The sequence below is a fragment of the Ornithorhynchus anatinus genome, chromosome 9, assembly GCF_004115215.2.
Source record: "Ornithorhynchus anatinus isolate Pmale09 chromosome 9, mOrnAna1.pri.v4, whole genome shotgun sequence".
Lineage (NCBI taxonomy): Eukaryota > Metazoa > Chordata > Mammalia > Monotremata > Ornithorhynchidae > Ornithorhynchus > Ornithorhynchus anatinus.
The window spans coordinates 59,730,982-59,737,532 of NC_041736.1; positions in this window are offsets into that span (position 1 = coordinate 59,730,982).

The following is a 6,551-nucleotide window of genomic DNA, read 5'->3' on the forward strand; positions in this document are numbered from 1 at the left end:
TGGGAAAGGCTACTAGAGCAGTAAACAGTGATATCCGCTGCCCAGAGCGAGCTCACAGCGGCCTCTCCTCTCCCCGGGGTCGAGCCCGGCTCTCCGCCGGCCTCACCTCAAGACCTCCCAGGCTTTCCCTCAGCGACGCCGTGTGGCCTAGTGGCTAGAGCCCAGGTCTGGGAGTCAGAAGGACCTGGGTTCTAATCCTGGCTCCGCCTCTTGCCCGCTGGGGGACCTGGGACCAGTCACTTCACGTCTCCTCCAAGAGGCCTTCCCAGACTTAGCCCCACTTTCCCTCCTCTCCCGCTCCCTTCCGCCTCGCCCCGACTTGCTCCCTTTCTTCATCCCCTCTCCCGGCCCCACACCGTTTATGTCCCGATCTGTCATTTTATTTATTTGTATTGACGTCTCTCTCTTTCCACTCGAGGCCGTCAGCTCGCTGTGGGCAGGGAATGTGACTCTTCATTGTTGTGTCGTCCTCTCCCAAGCACTTAGTACAATGCTCTACACAGTAAGCGCTCAACAAATCTTGGTTCTATTTATTTGCTCTTGATTCTAATTATCTGCTATCGTTTTAATGAGATGTTCTTCCCCTCGATCCTATTTATTGCCACTGCTCTTGTCCGTCTCCCCCGATTAGACCGTAAGCCCGTCAAAGGGCAGGGACTGTATCTGTTGCCGATGTGTACATTCCAACCGCTTGGTACGGTGCTCTGCACATAGTAAGCGCTCAATAAATACTATTGAATGAATGAATGAATACGATCGAATGAATCCTCTGGGCCTCACTCAACTCATCTGAAAAAGGGGGATTAAGCCTGCGAGCCCCACGTGGGACAGGGACTGTGCCCAACTTCATTTGGCCAAATTGTACTTTCTAAGCGCTTAGTCCAGTGCTCTGCACACAGTAAGCGCTCGATAAATACGAAGGAATGAATTTGCTTGTATCCATCCCCGCCCGTAGAAACCGGAGCTAGGCACACAGTAAGTGCTTAACAAGTACCATAATTATTCTTATCATTATTACGATTAGTTTGCGGGGCACTTCAGGCCACGGCAAATGCGTAGCTGGAAAGTGTCAGTCCGTGGTATTTCCCCGAGTGCTGACGGTGCGCAGAGCGCTGGGTTAAGCACTTGGGAGACCATACAATAATAATGATGGCACTTAAGTGCTTACTATGTGCAAAGCACTGTTCTGAGCGCTGGGGAGGATACAAGGCGATCAGTGTGGCTCTATGGAAAGAGCCCGGGCTTGGGAGTCACAGGTCATGGGTTCGACTCCCGGCTCCGCCACTTGTCAGCTGTGTGACTGTGGGCAAGTCACTTCACTTCTCTGGGCCTCAGTTAGCTCATCTGTAAAATGGGGATGAAGACTGTGAGCCCCACGTGGGACAACCTGATTCCCCTGTGCCTACCCCAGCGCTTAGAACAGTGCTCTGCACATAGTAAGCGCTTAACAAATACCAACATTATTATCACGTTGTCCACGTGGGGCTCAGTCTTCATCCCCGTTTTACAGATGAGGCCTCGAGAAGTTAAGTGACTTGCCCAAAGTCACCCAGCCGACAAGCGGCGGGGCCAGGATTCGAACCCATGGCCTCTGACTCCCTAGCCCATGCTCTTTCCACTGAGCCACGCTGCTTCTCTGCCACTAAACAGGACACATTCCCCACCCAAGGGGGAAGCGGGGTCCTCGCACCTGGCACCTCACGGAGGCCGGGAGGGAGGCTCGATCAGTCGGTCGATGATATTTACTGAGCCCCGACTGGGCGCAGAGCCCTGTACTGAGCACAACGGAACATCCTAAAGACACATTCCCTGCCCGTGACGAGTCCATAGTCTAGAGGGCGAGGCAGACGTTAATAGAAATAAAATGAGGGACAGATACGGACGTAAGTGCCGTGGGGCTGGGAGTGGGGGGATGAATAAGGGCGGCGAGTCGGGGCGATGCGGGAGTGGGAGACGGGGAGAGGAGGGATTAATCGGGGAAGGAAAATGACGCAGAAGGCCGGGCCGGCCGGGGGGGGGGGGGGTGGGGTGTCTGGGTGCCCTGATTTGCCCCAGGATCGACGGCTTCAAAGTGGGGGAGACGACCCTCCTGGACTGGGATCCGGCCCGGGGAGCTGAGCCCGGCAAGGTTCTGCTGACACCCCAGTGTTTTTAAAATTCGTACTTGTTCATTCATTCAGTCGTATTTATTCCTAATAATGTTGCTGTCTGTTAAGCGCTTACTACGTGCAGAGCACTGTTCTAAGCGCTGGGGGAGATACGGGGTCATCAGGTTGGCCCACATAATAATAGTAATGTTGGTATCGGTTAAGCGCTTACTACGTGCGGAGCACTGTTCTAAGCGCTGGGGGAGATACGGGGTCATCAGGTTGGCCCACATAATAATAGTAATGTTGGTATCGGTTAAGCGCTTACTATGTGCGGAGCACTGTTCTAAGCGCTGGGGGAGATACAGGGTCATCAGGTGGTCCCATGTGAGGCTCACAGTCTTCATCCCCATTTTCCAGATGAGGTCACTGAGGCCCAGAGAAGTGAAGTGACTTGCCCACAGTCGCACAGCTGACAGGTGGCAGAGCCGGGAGTCGAACCCATGACCTCTGACTCCCAAGCCCGGGCTCTTTCCACTGAGCCATGCTGCTTTTTTAATATTGATCACTGACTGTGTGCACAGCCCTGTACTAAGCACTAGGTGAGCGCTTCCTATGTTCCAGGCACTGTACTGAGCGCTGAGGTACACAGAAGCTAGCTGGGTTGGATAAGAAGAATTGTGGTATTTATGAAGCGCTTCCTATGTGCCAGGCACTGTACTGAGCGCTGAGGTACACAGAAGCTAGCTGGGTTGGATAAGAAGAAGAATTGTGGTATTTATCAACCGCCTCCTATGTGCCAAGGACTGTACTGAGCGCTGAGGTACACAGAAGCTAGCTGGGTTGGATAAGAAGAAGAATCGTGGTATTTGTGAAGCGCTTACTATGTGCCAGGCATTGTACTGAGCGCCGAGGTACACAGAAGCTAGCTGGGTTGGATAAGAAGAAGAATCGTGGTACTTATCAGTCGCTTCCTATGTGCCAGGCACCGTACTGAGCGCTGGAGTAGATACAGGGTAATTGAGTCGGACACAGTCCCCGAACCCAGGGGGCTCATGGTGTTAATCCCCATTTTACAGACGAGGGAACAGAGGCACAGAGAGGTGAAGAGTCTTGCCCACGGTCCCACAGCTGACAGAGGGCAGAGCCGGGATTATGAATAATTACGGCATTTGTTGGGCGCTTTCTGTATGTCAGGCACTGTTCTAAGCGCTGGGGTGGAGGCAAGCAAATGGGGTTGGACACAGTCCCTGTCCCGCGTGGGGCTCGCGGCCTCAATCCCGTTTTCCAGATGAGGGAACTGAGGTCCAGAGAAATGACTTGCCCAAGGTTACGTAGCAGACAAGTGTCAGGGTGGGGATTAGAACCCAGGTCCTCCTGACTCCCAGACCCCTTCTCTATCCACTAGGCCTCGCCGCTTCTCCGTGTGCCCTCCCGAGCGCTTGGTACAGTGCTCCGCATGCAATAAGAGAAGCAGCGTGGCTCAGTGGAAAGAGCCCGGGCTTGGGAGTCAGAGGTCGTGGGTTCTAATCCCAGCTCCGCCGCTCGTCAGCTGTGTGACCTCGGGCAAGCCACTTCACTTCTCTGTGCCTCAGTTACCTCATCTGTAAAATGGGGATGAAGACTGTGAGCCCCACCTGGGACAAACTGATTACCTTGTATCTCCCGCAGCGCTTAGAACAGTGCTTGGCACGTAGTAAGCGCTTAACAAATACCAAAAAAAAAAAAAATAGCGCGATAAATACGACTGACGGACTTCCACGGTTCCGCTGCTCCTGCAAAGGTTTTGGCTTTTTATTCATTCATTCGATCGTATTCATTGAGCTCTTACTGGGTGCAGAGCACTGTACTAAGCGCTTGGAACGTACAATTCGGCAACAGATAGAGACGATCCCCGCCCCACGACGGGCTCACGGTCTAAACTCCCCCAGCGCTTAGAACAGTGCTCTGCACACAGTGAGCGCTTAACGAACACCAGCATTATTAAAAGGGGGCGACAGACCACAAAACAAGTAGTCAGGCATCGATACCGTCAAGACGACACCGTCCTCGTTTGTAGACATTATTTATTACCCTATTTATTCTGTTAATGACACCTACATCCCCTTGATTCTATTTATCGTGATAATGTTGCCTTGTTTTTGTTCTGTTTCGCTTTGCCGTCTCCCCCGATTAGACCGTGAGCCCGTCACCGGGCAGGGATTGTCTCTATCCGTTGATTCATTCGTTCAATGGTATTTATCGAGCGCTTACTATGTGCAGAGCACCGTACTAAGCGCTTGGAGTGGACAGATCGCTAACAGATAGAGACGGTCCCTGCCCTCTGACGGGCTCACGGTCTAATCGGGGGAGACGGACGGACGAGAACGATGGCAGTAAATAGAATCGAGAGGAAGAACATCTCATTAAAACAATAGCAAATAAATAGAATCGAACTCTACATTCCAAGCGCTTAGTCCAGTGCTCTGCACGTAGTAAGCGCTCAATACATACTACTGAATGAATGAAATGGGATCACAGCCAGGGATGAGGGAGATTCCGGTGCCCGGTGCAGAATCCGGCATAAATCATCCGTTAAAATGTTCTCCTGCCTCGGTAGTTATCCGGGGCGGGGCACGATCACAGCTGGGGGAATTGCTTAATTGATTTCAATTAATGCTCTATCTCCCAAACCGCCTCATCGTCAAAGCAGGAGCTGCCACAAAGGGCCACTTCCCCGGTTAGGAACCTTCGGGAAGGAGGAAGCGGGCTACGTCGTCCGAATGATTATTATTATTAATAAGAACGCTGGTATCTCTTAAGCGCTCACTACGTGCCAAGCGCCGTTCGGAGAGCCGGGGTAGATACGGGCCGATGGGGTTGGCCGCGGTCCCTGTCTCACAGGGGGCTCGCGCTCTTCATCCCCTTTTTCCAGATGAGGGAACTGAGGCCCAGAGCAGCCACACTGCAGACAGGCGGGGGAGTTGGGATTAGAACCCAGGTCCTTCTGACTCCCGGGCCCGGGCTCTATATTAATAAGAATAGTCATCATGGTATTTATTAAACGCTTACTCTGTGTCAGGCACCGTTCTAAGCGCTGCAATGGAAGGTAATCAGGTTGTCCCACGTGGGGTTCACGGTCTTCCCCCGCTTCCTGACGGTGAGGCCGTTGAGGGCAGGGATCGTCTCTCTCTGCTGCCGAACTGTACTTTCCAAGCGCTTAGTCCAGTGCTCTGCCCAACAGTCAGCGTTCAACAAATGCGACTGAACCTGCCGGTCTCACTTTCACAACCTCGCCAAGAGCCGCCCTTTCCCCCTCATCCAAACCTCTACCTTGTGGGTACAGGCTCTCGTCCTCTCCCCGCCGCATGACTGCATCGGCCTCCTCTCCCACCTCCCTTCCTCCCGTCTCTCCCCGCTCCAGTCTGTTCTCCACTCCGTTGCCCGGCTCGTCTTCCCGCGGAAACGATCTGGGCCCGTCACTCCCTTCCTCGAAAACCTCCAGTGGTTGCCTATGCACGAAACAAAAACTTCTCTCTCCAGGCTTCGAGGCTGTCCCTCCCCTTGCCCCTTCCTACCTCTCCTCCCTTCTCTCTTTCCACCGCCCAGCCCGCACGCTCCGCTCCTCTGCCGCCCGCCTCCTCGCCGTCCCCCGCTCTCGCCCGTCCCGTCGACCCCCGGGGCCGCGTCCTCCCGCGGTCTCCTCACCTCCGCCAAACTCGCTCTCTTCCCGCCTTCAAAGCCCTACTGAGAGCTCACCTCCTCCAGGAGGCCTTCCCAGACCGAGCCCCCCTTCTCCTCTGCTCTTCCCTCCCCATCACCCCGACCCCTCCCTCCACTCTACCTCCCTCCCCACCCCCACAGGTGTATATATGTACATATTTATCATTCCTTTTATTAATGTGCATAGATCTATAATTCTACTTATTTATAGTGATGCTACTGATGCCTGTCTACTCGTTTTGTTGTCCGTCTCCCCCCTTCTAGACCGGGAACCCGTTGTCGGGTAGGGATCGTCGCTATCTGGTGCCCAGTTGTACTTTCCAAGCTCAGCTCGGTGCTCTGCACACAGTAAGCGCTCGATAACTACGACTGAATCTCCGTTTTCCAGATGAGGTAACGGAGGCGCAGAGAAGTGAAGCGGCAGACAGGTGGCGGGATTAGAACCCACGTCCTCTCACTCCAAAAGCCTGCGTTCTACCCACCGCGAAGCCACTCTGCTTCTCTTCTCGAGAAGCGGCGTGGCTCAGTGGAAAGAGCCCGGGCTTGGGAGTCAGAGGTCCTGGGTTCGAATCCCGGCTCTGCCCCTTGTCAGCTGGGTGACCGTGGGCCAGTCACTTCACTTCTCGGTGCCTCAGTTACCTCATCCGGAAAATGGGGATGAAGACCGTGAGCCTCACGTGGGACGACCCGATTCCCCTGTATCTCCCCCAGCGCTTAGAACGGTGCTCTGCACACGGTAAGTGCTTAGCAAATACCAACATT